The 14,732-nt window shown below is 43.3% G+C and overlaps 1 pseudogene; it reads right to left on the reverse strand.

The window, feature by feature from the left end:
* Nucleotides 1-5,596: 5,596 nt before the first annotated feature.
* LOC113224853 lies at nucleotides 5,597-10,367 on the reverse strand (annotated as a pseudogene).
* Nucleotides 10,368-14,732: the final 4,365 nt, after the last annotated feature.

Here is a 14,732-nt window from a genome sequence, read left to right on the forward strand (position 1 = left end):
TTCCTTTTTTTCTGAGATGGAGTCTCGCTCAGTTGCCCGGGCTGGAGGGCAGTGGTGGCCTCTCGGCTCACTGCAACCTCCAACTCCTGGATTCAAACAATTCTCCTGCCTCAGCCTCCGAAATAACTGGGATTACAGGCGCATGCCACCACGCCTGGCTAATTTTTGTATTTTTGGTAGAGACAGGGTTTCGCCATATCGGCCAGCCTGGTCAGCTTTCACTTTCACACAGCAACCACTTCAACCAGCGCCTCCGACCCAGAGTTGCAAACTGAGACCACATTCAGCCACATATGGGTTTAGTTTGGTCAAATCAGCATTAAAAAAATGTGTTTTAAGTTAAAACATTTGAAAACTGGGAGTTTGATATAATAATCTAGATTCCTGACTTTTCCTGAAAACTCACAGGATTTGGCAGCTCTGAGTCCACATTTCCAAATGGCCACAACTGGCTGTGGCTGAGCACTGCCTTCCAGCTTGACCCACTCCAGTCAATTACAGCACCCGCCTGGCCTCTGTAGGCCTGCCCCCAATGATGTGGAAGCAGGCCCTTGGGGGGAATCTCTTGTGGGCCACCTGGAGGAAAGACAGACAGAGAGCACGGGACAGTCCTTGCCATGGGCTTCCTCTGGCTACTTCATTGGCTGAAATATGTTCCAAGCTACCCTTGTGTGACAAGAAGTAACACAACAATAATGAATAACAACTACATTTTATTGAGTACTTACTATATGCTGGGCACCAAGCTAAGCAATTTACTTTCAAGACCTCCTTTAATCCTTTCAACAATCCTGTTTAGGCACTATTTAATCCTTTCAACAATCCTGTTTAGGCACTATTGTCTCCATTGAGCTGATTAAGAAACTGAGGCCCAGAGAACTTAGGTAACTTGCCCAGTTGACATCACTAGCAAGTGATGGAGCCTGGATTCCAACCAAATTCTAAAAGAATTTTAGAAAGCTCAGGTACTTAGCTTTCTAGGCTCACTGCCTCAGGGAGTAATGGCGATCTGCTCATAGGCATATTAACCTAACATAGAGCAGGGAGTGGAGAGCTGTGGGCCATAGCAGCTTGCTCTGCCCACTTGGAGATAGCACACTGGAGTGGTTAAAAGCACAGCTTTGGTATTAGGCAGACCTGTGCTCACAGCCCAACTCCTAGTAATACCATTTACTAGCTGTGCTACCTAAGGCAAGTGACTAAACCTCTCTGAGGCACAGCTTCCTCTTCTGAGAAATGGAAGGGATAATAACCCTGTTGCTTAGGGCAATTGGAGGGTTGAGCTATTGCATTTAAATCGTATATCTGTACAGTTCTTTGGTGGCAGCCATCAGAAACAGTTTGGCTACAAGATCAGCAAAAAGGGATATTGTCGGAGAGCAAGATGTGGAACACACAGAGAATCCCAAGAAAAACTGAAAGAACCAGGGATGCTCCAGGAATCAAGACAACAGGAATAAGGAACAATCCTGTTGGGAGCTACCACCAGAACTGTAAGGTTTCAACCTCTTTTTCCTCGTATCTTTGACGCAGTTTCCTGGGAGATCGGCCTCTCTTGGGTCACATTCCCACCTAGGTTATGTCTCTGGAAGCAGAGTTTGAGGCAAGGATTCTCATGCAATATTCTGTTGAGAATGCTGTCAGGGGAAGAAGAGGTAGTGGAGCAGGACTGGGCAAAGGAAGAAGAAGCTGGTCAAGATGTGGTTTTAGGGGGAATCTAGTCTTTCAGCCTGATACTGGGGGAGCATGAATTGTACCGTGGAATTTGTCCCACCTAGAGGCAAGGGGGCTGGGTTTACTCCACATTAGTTAGTCATTGACCCCAGGCCACTCCCGGGGAAGAGGAGTAACCTTTCAGGTAGCCCCAGGTAAATCACCTCAGGAAGTCTCCAAGGAAGGAGGCAGCTGTGATCCATTAGCATCCAACATTTGCAGCATAAAGTGTGTCTGGGCAGGCCACCAAAGCCATCTACTACACTATCCATTACTGAGTGTCCCAGCCAGCCACACAAAATGAAGGAGAGGTAATCATCTAGAAAGAAATCAGGGTGTTATTTGCAGAAGAGGAAGAGATGGATACAGAGAGCTGGAAAAAAAGCAAATATTCACTACAAATGATTAGCCCTGAGCCTGCCCTGTGTACAGCAAACATTAAATTAATGGTGGCTATTGTAAGTGTAACAAGATATTAAAATTGAAATGTCCAGCTGAGAGGTCAACATAGAAGAGATGCCATATTCCAGAGTAAAGAGCAAGACCATGGCAGAAAATTTACAAAGTAGACAAAGATTGGCTGCTCTCAACCCCTTATGGTATTGTGTGTGGGTTTTAAAGGGTTGAAAGTAGTTGGGGATGAGGGAGAAATATTTGTTTTTGTTTTGTTTTGCTTGAGACAGAGTCTCACTCTGTCACCCAGGCTGGAGTGCAATGGCACGATCTCGGCTCACTGCAACCTCTGCCTCCTGGGTTCAAGCAATTCTCCTGCATCAGCCTCCTGAGTGGCTGGGATTACAGGCACATGCCACCATGCCCGGCTAATTTTTTTTTTTTTGTATCTTTAGTAGAGACGGAATTTCACCATGTTGGCCAGGCTGGTCTTGAACTCCTGACCTCAGGTGATCTGCCTGCCTCAGCCTCTCAAAGTGCTGGGATTACAAGCATGAGCCACTGCCCCCAGCTGAGGGAGAAATATCTGAAGGAGCAGTTGATGTGCTGTGAGTCCCACCTTCTCTCAAAAGCAAGCAATGGAGGATATGTCCCCCTTCATCTCAAGAAAGGAGAACAATGTTTTAAAGTGACCACTCAGAGCTCTGCTACGGTTCAAATGTATGTGTTCCCCCAAAATTCGTATGTTGGAGCTTAAGCCCCAAGGTGATCGTCTTATGAGGTAGGGCCTGTAGGAGGTGATTAGTAGAGATCAGTGCCTTATAAAAAGTCTGGAGGGAACTAGCTAGTAGCTTTCTGCCCATCTGCTTTCCACCATGTGAGGACACAGTATTTGTCCCCTCTGGAGGAAGCAGCAACAAGGTGCCACCTTAGAAGCAGAGACCAGGCCACTACCAGGCATTGAACCTGCTGTTGCCTCGATCTTGGACTTCCAGCCTCCAGAACCGTGACAAAGAAATGTCTGTTCTTTACAAATTACTCAGTCTCAGGTATTTTGTTATAGCAGCAGAAACAGCCTAAGATAAACTCAAGGTGTGTCTCCTGTGTTTTGGTGGACACAACAGGTTGCTATTTGACCCTGCCTGTTCCTTATAGAGGGCAGCCTTTGTGCTGGTCAGCTGCTGTGACAATGACGCAGAGGTGAAGTGGCTGCACCGGTGCTCACCCCCAGAGCTTACTAGAGCCAGAGCTTTGGATTTCTTGTGAACTCATGTGGGACAGCTAGAGAGGGTGCCAGCAGGGGGTTATCTTAGGGTTTGTCCACAAGGGACTCCTGGAGGGGCAAGCAGACAGCCAAAAGGAGCTGGAGGTCTTGCTAGACAGATGCCTAGGGGCTAAGGAAGGAGAAAACCACCAGCCAGAGTAGAAATATATTCACCTTGCAAAGGACCTGCAAGTGAGCAGCTTCTCTAACTCTTCTCTCCTTCCAGAGCTCCAAAGCTAGAGAATCAGAGATCAAGGCTGTCAGATTCTTCAGGGAACGATGCATGCAGGGGAAGGAGCCTAGCGTGCCTCTCCCTGACAGGCTTCATAACTTACTGCAAAAAGTTCAAGCTGGGGAGTCAAGGGTTAGCAGGGAGAAGGCTCAACTTCAAGTCAAGCTGGAAGGTTTGATAATTTGGGCAGTGGGATGAACTAAGACTATAGTTAGGAAGTGATTGTAGGACTTTTTATTACCTAAAGTGACCAGGAAACTGATGACTCTGCCCACATTTGTGTACATGGGCAGGATAACTACACTCATAGGATGTACAAAAAGAGAAAAAAGAGGCAAAATTCAAGTTTCTTTCACATTATAGCCTATATATTCTGTGTGTTGAAATAATGGCTATTTGAGGAAAGACAGTTGGAACCACATTTTAAATATATGACCTCAGCAGATTGGGGCCTGAGTGAGTGCTAGGCCTGAAGGTCTCTTAGGAAAACTAGGCCCGGTCATTTTGGGATTTAGTGAGCCTGAGCCCAAGGTCACACTGTGTTATGAGACTTAGACTCCAGCTTGGGCCCAACAGTCCTAAATCTGCATAATGCCACCTCTAAAGGGTTTAGTGCATTTGACACATGTCACACTCCCCAGGCGAGAGAAGGGGAGGTGTCTGCCCAGGAAAATGATGTATTCAAGGTCTCCAGGTTGGATCGAAGGGGTTTTCTGGCTCCCTGGGCTCCTGAACCTGGATTCTCTCATTCTGACTGTGACATGATGGCCCCCAGTGTGGCTGCTGTGATGTAATAGGCTGTGAAGGAGGCCTGTGGATTTCTCACAGCTGGGGCAGGGTGCTGGGGATGACACATCAGGCTTCCCAAGGATGGTCACAAAGTGTATAAATGAAGTGAGAATCTCATTCTGGAACCAGTGAACTATCCAGAGCTGGAAGGGTCCTTAGAGATGTCCAGTCTCTTTACCACATTTTACAGGCAGGGAAACTGTGGCGCACGTAGGGCCTGGACACACAGGAACTCAGTCTAGGCTCAGGCATGAGCAGATTTTAGCCCTGGCCCTTCCTCTGGAAGTGCATTTAGGAGATGCCTTTGGGGCAGCAGGAAAGGTTCTCATCAAGGAACCAAGGAAGGACAGTTTAGGGGGGCACAGCACAGGGTTAAAGATAGGCATTGTTCTCTTTGACTTTCACAGTAGGGTGTGTGCTGGCCAGATAAGGCCCTCAGGAAGGTGGCTGAGGACCTGTAATGAAGAAGGTTGGCTTCCATGCTGAGGAGTCCCACATCACTTTGCAGGCAAAGGAAAGTCCTCAGAAGGGGCAGGGTGACAGGGAGATGTAATAATAACAGCAAGTATTTGATGAGTGTTTATACTATGCTAGACACTGTTTTAGGCCCTTTGTTTTAATTTTTATTATTTTTATTTTTAGAGAGATGGTTTTGCTTTGTCACTCAGGCTGGGAGTGCAGTGTTCTGATCATGACTCACTGCAACCTTGACCTCCTAAGCTCAAGTGATCCTCCCACCTCAGCCTCCCCAGTAGTTGGGACTATAGCCAGACTATGTCTGGCTAATTTTAAATTTTTTTTGTAGACACAGGGTCTTGCTATGTTGCCCAGGCTGGTCTCAAAACTCCTGATCTCAAGCAATCCTTCCACCTTGGCCTCCCAAAGTGCTGGGATTACAGGCATGAGCCACTGTGCCCGGCCCTATGAACACTTTAATATGTATTATCTCAATTAATCTTCACTCAAGCCTGTGAAGTGGGTTCTGATCTTAAACACCCGTTTAACAGATGACTGAGGCAGAGAGAGAGGTGAAATCATTTGCCTAAGGTTGCCCGTTGGTTGGAGTCAGGATTCCAGCCCCAAAGTCTGCCTCAAGAGCCCACCACCCTAAAGCTCTGCCCCGCCACCTGTGAATGTTGTAGGAGGAGCACCCCGGTGGTCAGAGGTGCACCATTGCAGATGGAAATCTGGGGCAGGAAGAATGGCTAGAAGCCTGTGGAGTCTCCTCCGGTAACCAAGGCAGAACTACGGCCAATGAGGACCACAGAGAGTTTGCCAGGGTTTCCTGGATTGGAAAAATGACACAATCAAAGAATCCGCTCATTTAACGCCTTACGTTTATAAGTGAGGACATCGACACTCAGAAAAGCAAGATGAATTGTACCCAGTGACAAGCTGCTTGTCCAGGCTTGAATCCTGACGACAGGACTCCAGGGATGGGAATTGATTTTAAAATATTAATATGTTAGGCTGGGGGGTGGTGGTTCATGCCTGTAATCCCAGCAGTTTGGGAAGCCGAGGTGGGTGGATCACTTGAGCTTGGGAGTTTGAGACAGTCTGGGCAACATTATGAAATCTCACCTCTACCAAAAATACAAAAAAAATTAGTCAGGTATGGTGGTGCATGCCTGTGGCCCCAGCTGTTTGGGAGGCTGAGGTTGGAGAATCACCTGAGCCTGGGAGGCAGAGGTTGCAGTGAGCCGAGATTGTGCCATGGCACTCCAGCCTGGGTGACAGAATGAAACCCGGTCTCAAAAAAAAAAAAAGTTAACAATACTTTCTGGGGACAATGTGATATTCTGTTTTTTCTTTTTTAAAAAAAGCCTTTAAGGCAGTGCATTGTTGTGTATCTACAATGCTAGCTACTTGCGGGGACTGAGGCAGGAGGATTGCTTGAGTCCAAGAGTTCAAGTCTGGCCTGGGTAACGTAACAAGATCCTCTCTCTTTGAAAAAAATAAAAAGGTGTTTAAAGTGAGCATATCTTTTGGTACTATTAGGAATTTGCCCTAAAGAATATGTATGCGAAAACATGTAATATATATTATTAATAATAATTTAATAAAAATTCCCAGCAATAAGGGGATTAGTCAAGTGAATTATGATGTATCTGTTTGAAAAATACTATACAAACTTTAGAAAAAGAGATTATGTTATAGGTTAGGAGGTCTTAACCTGTGATACAGCAATGGGTCTCAGGGGACAGAACCTCCTAAAATTGTGAAAGGTGGATTTGTATGGAAGTGGATCTATAGCTGACTTAAGATTTTCAAAGGGCTCTGTGACCAAAATAGGCTAAAAACTACTATTAGAGAAGAATATTGAAAAAACCTTATATTTTAAAAGGTACATGAAAGAGTATCAACAATTATCAATTCATGGCCAATCTTGTTTATTCTACTCCCACCCAATTCCCTTACCTGTATTATTTTGAAGGGAATCCCAGATATCATTTTACTTAGAAACAGCTCAGAATATATCTCTAAAATGGCCTTTTTTTTTTTTTTTTTTGACATTGAGAACTATTTTAATGCAGCTATGAAAAGGGAAGAAAGTGTCCAGCTCTTAATTTCGGCCGGGCGCGGTGGCTCAAGCCTGTAATCCCAGCACTTTGGGAGGCTGAGACGGGCGGATCACGAGGTCAGGAGATCGAGACCATCATGGCTAACATGGTGAAACCCCGTCTCTACTAAAAATACAAAAAAAAAAAAAAAAAAACTAGCCGGGCAAGGTGGCGGGCGCCTGTAGTCCCAGCTACTCTGGAGGCTGAGACAGGAGAATGGCGTAAACCCAGGAGGCGGAGCTTGCAGTGAGCTGAGATCCGGCCACTGCACTCCAGCCTGGGCGACAGAGCAAGACTCCGTCTCAAAAAAAAAAAAGAAAAGAAAAGGGAAAAAAGTGTCCAGCTCTTAATTTCTTAGATATTGAAGAGGACGTAGTCATTTCATTTATCAAATATAAGGAAAATTATTCACCATTTTGAAGCTCATCCTAGACTATGAAAATCATGTTCACTGCAGAGCAATTGCTTCTGTCATTACCTGAAGGTGTCAGTATCTATCTTCCTTGTCATAGGATGCATCTGTCAAAAAGCCTTGACTCCTTTCCCTCACATCTGTAATCATCATGAATCTTTTAGTTCACTTCCAGACGCATATTTTGTGTTTTCTAAAGCATCTGACACTCTCTTCCTTTCTGGCCCTCTTATCCATATGTCTAAAAACAGGAACGTTGTTGAGATGCACCCTTTTCGGTTAATAGATATATTCCTAAGGAGTTTTTAATTGCTTAAGCTTGTCTTTCAGGAATAATCATCACTTTAACTTTTCCTTAGATAATATATTTTGAATTGTTAGAATAATTTTGTTGCCTTTCTCTGAGATCTAGTGTGTTTCTCCTCATTATTTAAAAATGCTAAAACTTATATCTCACTTTTTCTCTAACACTGATTTAATACCTAAGAAGGCAGAAGCAACATTCATCCTGATTATATATGTGAATTTAAGTATTAGCTTTCTTGTAATAACAACCTTTTATTACTATTCTAGAGACTACACTACTGACAGTGTAGGCCAACTACCAGCCTGATATCAAAGTATGACATTATGAAGTCAGTAGGGTAAAACATCTGTAGGGAAAATCCAGTGAAGAACCAGAGTATTTGGTTGTTATGTCTGTTTAATGAAGGGAATAGGTTTTGTAATCTCTCATTTTAGAAATTATATAACTGACTATTATGGTTTAATTAAGATTAGTAACGTCTCATGACCACTAACTGCTGAAAGCTCTGAAAAGGGGTTTGTTTTATTAAAATGTACATTTGAGGGAGATTCACTCCCCTATCTTATGAGTAAAAAAAAGACCTCACTAGGTGACCTAAATGACACTTAGTGGAGAAAAGTTGCCATGTTTGGACAGAGATAAATGCTATTCACGTTGTATGGTTTTAATATACTACTACATTCTAGAACGTAAAAGAATGAATTTAAACTTTACAATTGACATCAGTATGTTGAATATGTAAATTTTTATAGGAGAATATATTACATTTTGCTGAAATTAGAACAAAGTAAAGAGAAAGGGCAAGAAAGCAACATTGCTGATCTCTCTAGTATGAAAGATTTGGAGGGAGTGTGGCAATATATATAAATGAAAAAATGTAATTGTGTTCATCATATTTAGAAATAGAATCTATGGCCAGGCGCAGTGTCTCTCGCCTGTAATCCCAGCACTTTGGGAGGCCAAAGCGGGTGTTTCACCTGAGGTCAGGAGTTCAAGACCAGTCTGACCAACATGGAGAAACCCCCTCTTTACTAAAAATACAAAATAACCAGGCATGGTGGCGCATGCCTGTAATCCCAGCTATGCGAGAGGCTGAGGCAGGAGAATAGATTGAACCTGGGAGGCGGAAGTTGTGGTGAGCTGCGATCGTGCCACTGCACTCCAGCCTGGGCTCCGTCTCAAAAAAAGAATATACTAAAGAACTGTGATATAAACGTACTCTGTTAATGTAAAAAATAAAGCAAGTGTAATTCTTTTAGAATATGAAATTTGAACAATCTCTGCTGAGCAGTTCCCAGATTAAGTACAAGGAATGTTTATTCATTTTCTGCCATATACTGTATGCTAAAATGATAAATACTTAGGATATATGGTAATGTCTTTCACATTTTTATAACATAACTCACTACATGCCATTCTTGTAGCTACCCACTCTTAGAAACTTTGTTGCCTAATAATGAGGAAGTGGCTTTCATTTCTTCTGTTTGGCAATGTATGTCTATATTTGGAGCATGACATTGGCTATGTATTGCTATTGCCTGCTGAAGTTTCTCTTTCTTGGCTCTTCTACAGTAGCAAATTGTTCTCTTTTCCGTGAAGCTACTGAGAAAATAGTTTATTTCCATTTTTCCCTCCCCGAAGTCTTCCGCAATATGATCAGGTTCTTCCCCAGCTTCGTGTGCAGCTACTTTCAGTCTTGCCTGTAGGGCACTTGTACTACAGCTCTCACAAGTTCACACTGCCTTTGCATCTTCTTTTCGAAAGCAGACTTCATTTAAGTAATTCATACTTACCTAAGACAGATTGCCTTTTGGTTCCCAAGCTGGGATCCAAAAGGAGATTTTTTTTCTCGCTAGTTCCTCAGTACTTTTTACTAAGTCATCTTTGTCAGTAATAATTTGTTTTAGTTGAGGCAAAGTCAAAAACTGTCTACTAATACCTCCTCTTGTTCATTCATATCTGTGAGTTGTGACACACTTAGTTCTGAGAGTTCTAGAAATGCATCAGGGACATCTGGCATCTTGTAACCAAAACCATTTTGGCTTGTCAATATTGAAGCATCTGCTGTGGAAACGGGTAATGGCAGATTTGAAAGGATGCCAACCGAAGGAGCGGCAGGCTTGGCTGTGGTATGACTTGTTGTTGAAGAAGAAGCAGTGTTAGCAACAGATAAAGAAGTGATACTCCTGTTTGCTTCTTCTGGGGGATATGGAGAAAGAAATGGAAAACCTTGAGAAGCACAAGGAGGCTTGTGCTTGGGTTACTTGGGTTACTGGATAGGTAAGGAAATGCTGCTGCAGTCAGTAGGAACTAAAACTGGAGGATTCTTCCAAAACTCATCCAACAGACTCTGAATAATTTTTCCAATATTTGATTGCATTGTAAAATTGTTCACTAATGGAGAGGTAAGGTACACTCCTTGTTCATTCATTAAGTGATGTCGTATTGGTGGATAAACACTGATCACTGGTTTTTCCTGAGGAAATTGTGGAAGAAGCAATATATGTTAATTGTCAGGTTGTTTATGGTGAATGGCAATCTGTATTCCACATCTTTCTTTATTTTAGCTATACTGGAGTGTGAGTTCCGGAGGGACTCAATCAGGCGTTGCTTCTGCTGCTGGAGGCTGGTAAGGCCACCAGGAACCCGGCTGCAGAGGAGGAGGCGCTCGTGGTCAGCGGAAAGAGCCAGCTCATCCTCCTCCGTCCCCGGGCCGAGGCTCTGGAAGGCTCTGGCCTGCTTCTCCCAGCGGCTCAGCCCAGCGGTTCTGCGACAGAGGAGCGGGCTGGGACTTCCGTGGCCCAAGCGTTGAGGACCGCGTCTTTTCGAAGCCAGGCCTGCCTGCGCTCCTCGGGTTCTGGGGGACATGCTATGAACGGCAGGCAGCTGGAGAGGGGAACCTGCTGCCCAGAACAGGCAGTCCCACCTTCACCGCCCAGATGCCCAAGCCGGCCAGTCAGGCAGCCTGACCGCCCAGCACTCCACCACCCGTGACGCCGTCTCTCAAAGGACTCTTAAAAAAGCAAGGGTACAATGTCATTATCACGCCTTTAGAAAACCTAACAATAATCAATAATTATCATCAAATATCTACGTAATATGAAGTAAATAACATTCATTGACAGACAGCCCCCCCCCTGAAAAAAAAAAAAAAAAAAAAAAGCCAGCCACCCATTGCTAAGTGAGAAAAGGAAAACAGAATAGATTCTGACCCCATTTTGGCAACATCTGCATCCTAATGTTAACAGTTATTTGGGGTTAGAAAGATTATGGGTGGTTTCTTCTTTCTCAAGTTCTCGTATTACTTTTTGAAAAATTTTTTTGAGAGAGAGTCTTACTCTGTCAACCAGGCTGGAGTGTAGTGGTGCGGTCACAGCTCACTGCAGACTCAGCCTCCTGGGCTCAAGCAATCCTCTTACCTCAGCCTCCCAAGTAGCTGGGACTACAAGGGCACACCACCACACCCAGCTTTTTATTATCATTATTATCATTATTATTTGTAAAGATGAGGCCTCCCTGTGTTGCCCAGGCTGGTCTCCAACTCCTGGGCCCAAGCAATTCTCTTGCCTCAGCCTCACAAAGTGCTAGGATTACAGACATGAGCCACCAGGCCCAGCCCATATTACTTTTTGAATTAAAAAAATAATACAAAGGGAAGAATAAGATGCTAGACTTCTTTTTCAAAGTTGAAATCCTCTGATTTAGGATCTAAGTATTAAGGGTTTATCCTATCCCATCTTGAAATGAAGAAGACAACTGCCCAGAGAAGTGAAGGGTTTTGGCCACAATCCCCGAGTCGGGGGAGGCTGTAAAGGAGAGAGGGGTATCCTGCTGGCTTCCCAGACTCTCGGAGGAAACAGAGACAGAGGTCCTGGGACACCTCTCAAGCTCTGGTCCCTGTTGTCCCACTACCTTCACCCTCTTACCTTCCCATCTTTATCAAGCGTCACACGTTTGGGGCACTTTGCTGCAGGAGTTGACAGACCAAACGAAACAGAGAGGGGAGGCAGATAACCAGAGCCCTTTCTTGCCACACCTAGTCCTGTTGGCTTGTCAGGTCTGGAGGAGAAGGCATCTTGTTTCCCCAACACATTCCAGAGTCATGTCCCCCGGTCTGCCTGGCCTCCAGGCCAGGTCCCCCCAGCCCCCAAGACTTTCATGGTTGAGACAAAAAAGGAATGAAAGACTTGACATTGTTACACTCCTCTCTCCAAAGTCCCAGTTTTGCTGTGTGCCCGTGGGCAAATCCCTCTCCTCTCTGGGACTGTTTCTGCACCTGGACAGGGAAGTGCCTGGGCTGGATAATTTCTGAGATATTCACCCTCCTTCCCCACCCAATTCTGATTTCATGCAGAGTTTCTGAATCTATCAGATGTAGGAAGGAGATCTACCACGCTTATAAATGTCAGCTCAGAATCTCATGGCTCATGCCTGTAATCCCAGCACTTTGGGAGGCCGAGGCAGGCAGATCACCTGAGGTTAGGAGTTGGAGACCAGCCTGGCCAACGTGGTAAAACTCCATCTCTACTGAAAAAAACAAAAATAGCCAGGCGTGGTAGCAGGCACCTGTAATCCCAGCTACTCGGAAAGCTGAGGCAGGAGAATCATTTGAACCTGGGAGATGGGGGTTGCAGTGAGCCGAGATTGGGCCATTCCACTTCAGCCTGGGCGACGGAGCGAGACTCCATTTCAAAAACAAAAAAACAAAACACAAACAAACAAAAAAACACCTCATGGCTGCCTCTGGCCATAGTGTGAAGGCCAGTCACAACTTTTCTGATGGAGAGGACAGGAGGTAGACATTTTACTTCAAGAGCCAGTACACTCACCACCTCCACACAAACTTGAAATAAAAGTTTCATGCAATAACATACCCTTTCTTCATAAGATGCACTCTGATAATTTTTATTTATATATATATATTTTTAGTTTCTGATTGAAATCCATTAAGATGCTTTCACGATCCACAAAACAGCCATCACTTGCACTTTGAAGAACACTGATTTATGCAGCTATGCCCCAATTTCTTAGCAAGGTAGTACCAGCTCAGACAAATACAAGTAAATATATATATATATGTATGTATATATATGTGATAAATACTAGTAAATATATATATTATATATATATGTGTGTGTGCATGTGTATGTGTAAATTATTTTTCCCAAACAAATTTCATATTTACTGTCTTGGCTTCTCAAACTTGAATGTGCATATGAGTCCCTTAGAATGTTTTTAAAATGCAGATACTGGTTCAATAGGTGTGAGATGGGGCCAAGATTCTGCATCTTTGACTAGTCGTCTAGGTGAAGCATCTCAGACATTCATTTCACTGGTCTGTTCTTACCGATGAAACCATTTTTTCTCATGTCTTTCCTTCTTTACTCTCTTCCTCTTTTTCCATCCTTTTGTAACTGTGTTTGGAGACTCAATGGGTTCAAGTTGCAGCTCTGTCCCCTACCAGCTGGGAAAGCTTGCACAAGTTATTTAAATTCTCTGTGCCTCAGTTACTTTACCTGCAAAATGGGGGTAATTACTGCACTTTCTCCTGAAGTACTTTCGGGGATTGAATGAGATGATCCCTGTAAATTACTTAATGCATTCATTCAACAAACATTTATTGAACATTAATTACCAAATAAATGCTGTTGTTGCCAGCACTTATTTCCTTGTCCTGGGCACTTTTCCTCAGTGACTATCTCCTTTCAAAGGACTTATATTTTAAGTTATATATTTAGTTTGAGTATAAATTTATTTTTTAATTATAAAAATTTTCATCATAAAAAGCAAAATGCAATATGACAATAAGTTTGGAAAATGTAGGCAAGACAAAAATATTATCCATAATCCTGCCACCCTAATATAACAACAATTGCTTTGGGCATCTTCTTTGTTTCCTACGCGCATTTTGACAGAGCTGTCACAGCCCATTGTGTTGAATTTTGTGTCCTGCTCTCTTACTTAACATTAGATCATATCCATTTTCTCCCAACAAGTTCACACTAAAAATACACATGGGAATAGGTGCAAAGTATGATTTCTGGAATCCAAGACTGGATGCAAACCTCAAATCATCCCAAAAAACTTGGCTGAGGTCTGACTCCGAGCAGTGATAGCACTGGCAGTAGGCACACGACTTGGGACCTTACAGATGACTTAGGTTCACACAAACCCGTAAAACACTGGGTCCCTGGGGAGTAACTTGGGGCACATAATGAGGGCGCACAAAGCAGAGAAAAGAAAGCATGGTCTTCCCTTATGAAGGAGGCAGCAAGAAACTTAACTAAAGTGGAGAATCTGTTTTGGTTCCATTTTGCTAAGTTGGGTGAGACTTTTTTTTTTTTTTAATTCCTGAAGCTGATAATTGAAAAAAAAAAAAATCAGCTGGTCAACGGTAAATCATGGTAGAATTAGCTTGGCAAACATAATTGTGCTCAATGTAAAATGGTCTCCTGGATTCCTTCCTTGCACAGAAAAGGAACATAAAAGAAAAATCTGGTGACATCTGAATAAGGTCTAAAGTTTAGTTTAATAGTAATGTATTAATGTTAGTATCTTAGTTATGATAAACACACCTTGTTTGTGTAAGAAGATGACCTTAGGAGAAACTGAAGGGTGACATTTATACAGGAACTTTCTGTATTATCTTTACAACTTTTCTCTATAGAGTTGTTACAAAATAAAAAGTTTATTGGAAATATATAGATTTGATGTAAATTATACCTCAATAAAGTCATTACCAAAAAATGTATTTACAATGATCAAGCACTGAGTATGTGTATTAAGCATCTATTACATCCCATCTCTCCTCCCAAAAGATTAGTGCTTCCACCAAATCTTCCTAAGCACCCACTGAGTGGCAGGGTATTATATGACTGACACCTGGGTGACCATGTTGCCGGTAGCATCTCCTCAGAATTGTTTGTATTCATTTATTCAACAAACATTTATTGAATGATTTCTTTGTGAAAGTACTGTGCTAGGTGCTGGGTATACATCAAAGAGTAGAACAGATTCGGCTCCTCTCTTTGTGGGGTTTATAACCTTATTGTGACAAGTCA

Source organism: Piliocolobus tephrosceles, chromosome 4 (assembly GCF_002776525.5).
Source record: "Piliocolobus tephrosceles isolate RC106 chromosome 4, ASM277652v3, whole genome shotgun sequence".
Classification (NCBI taxonomy): domain Eukaryota; kingdom Metazoa; phylum Chordata; class Mammalia; order Primates; family Cercopithecidae; genus Piliocolobus; species Piliocolobus tephrosceles.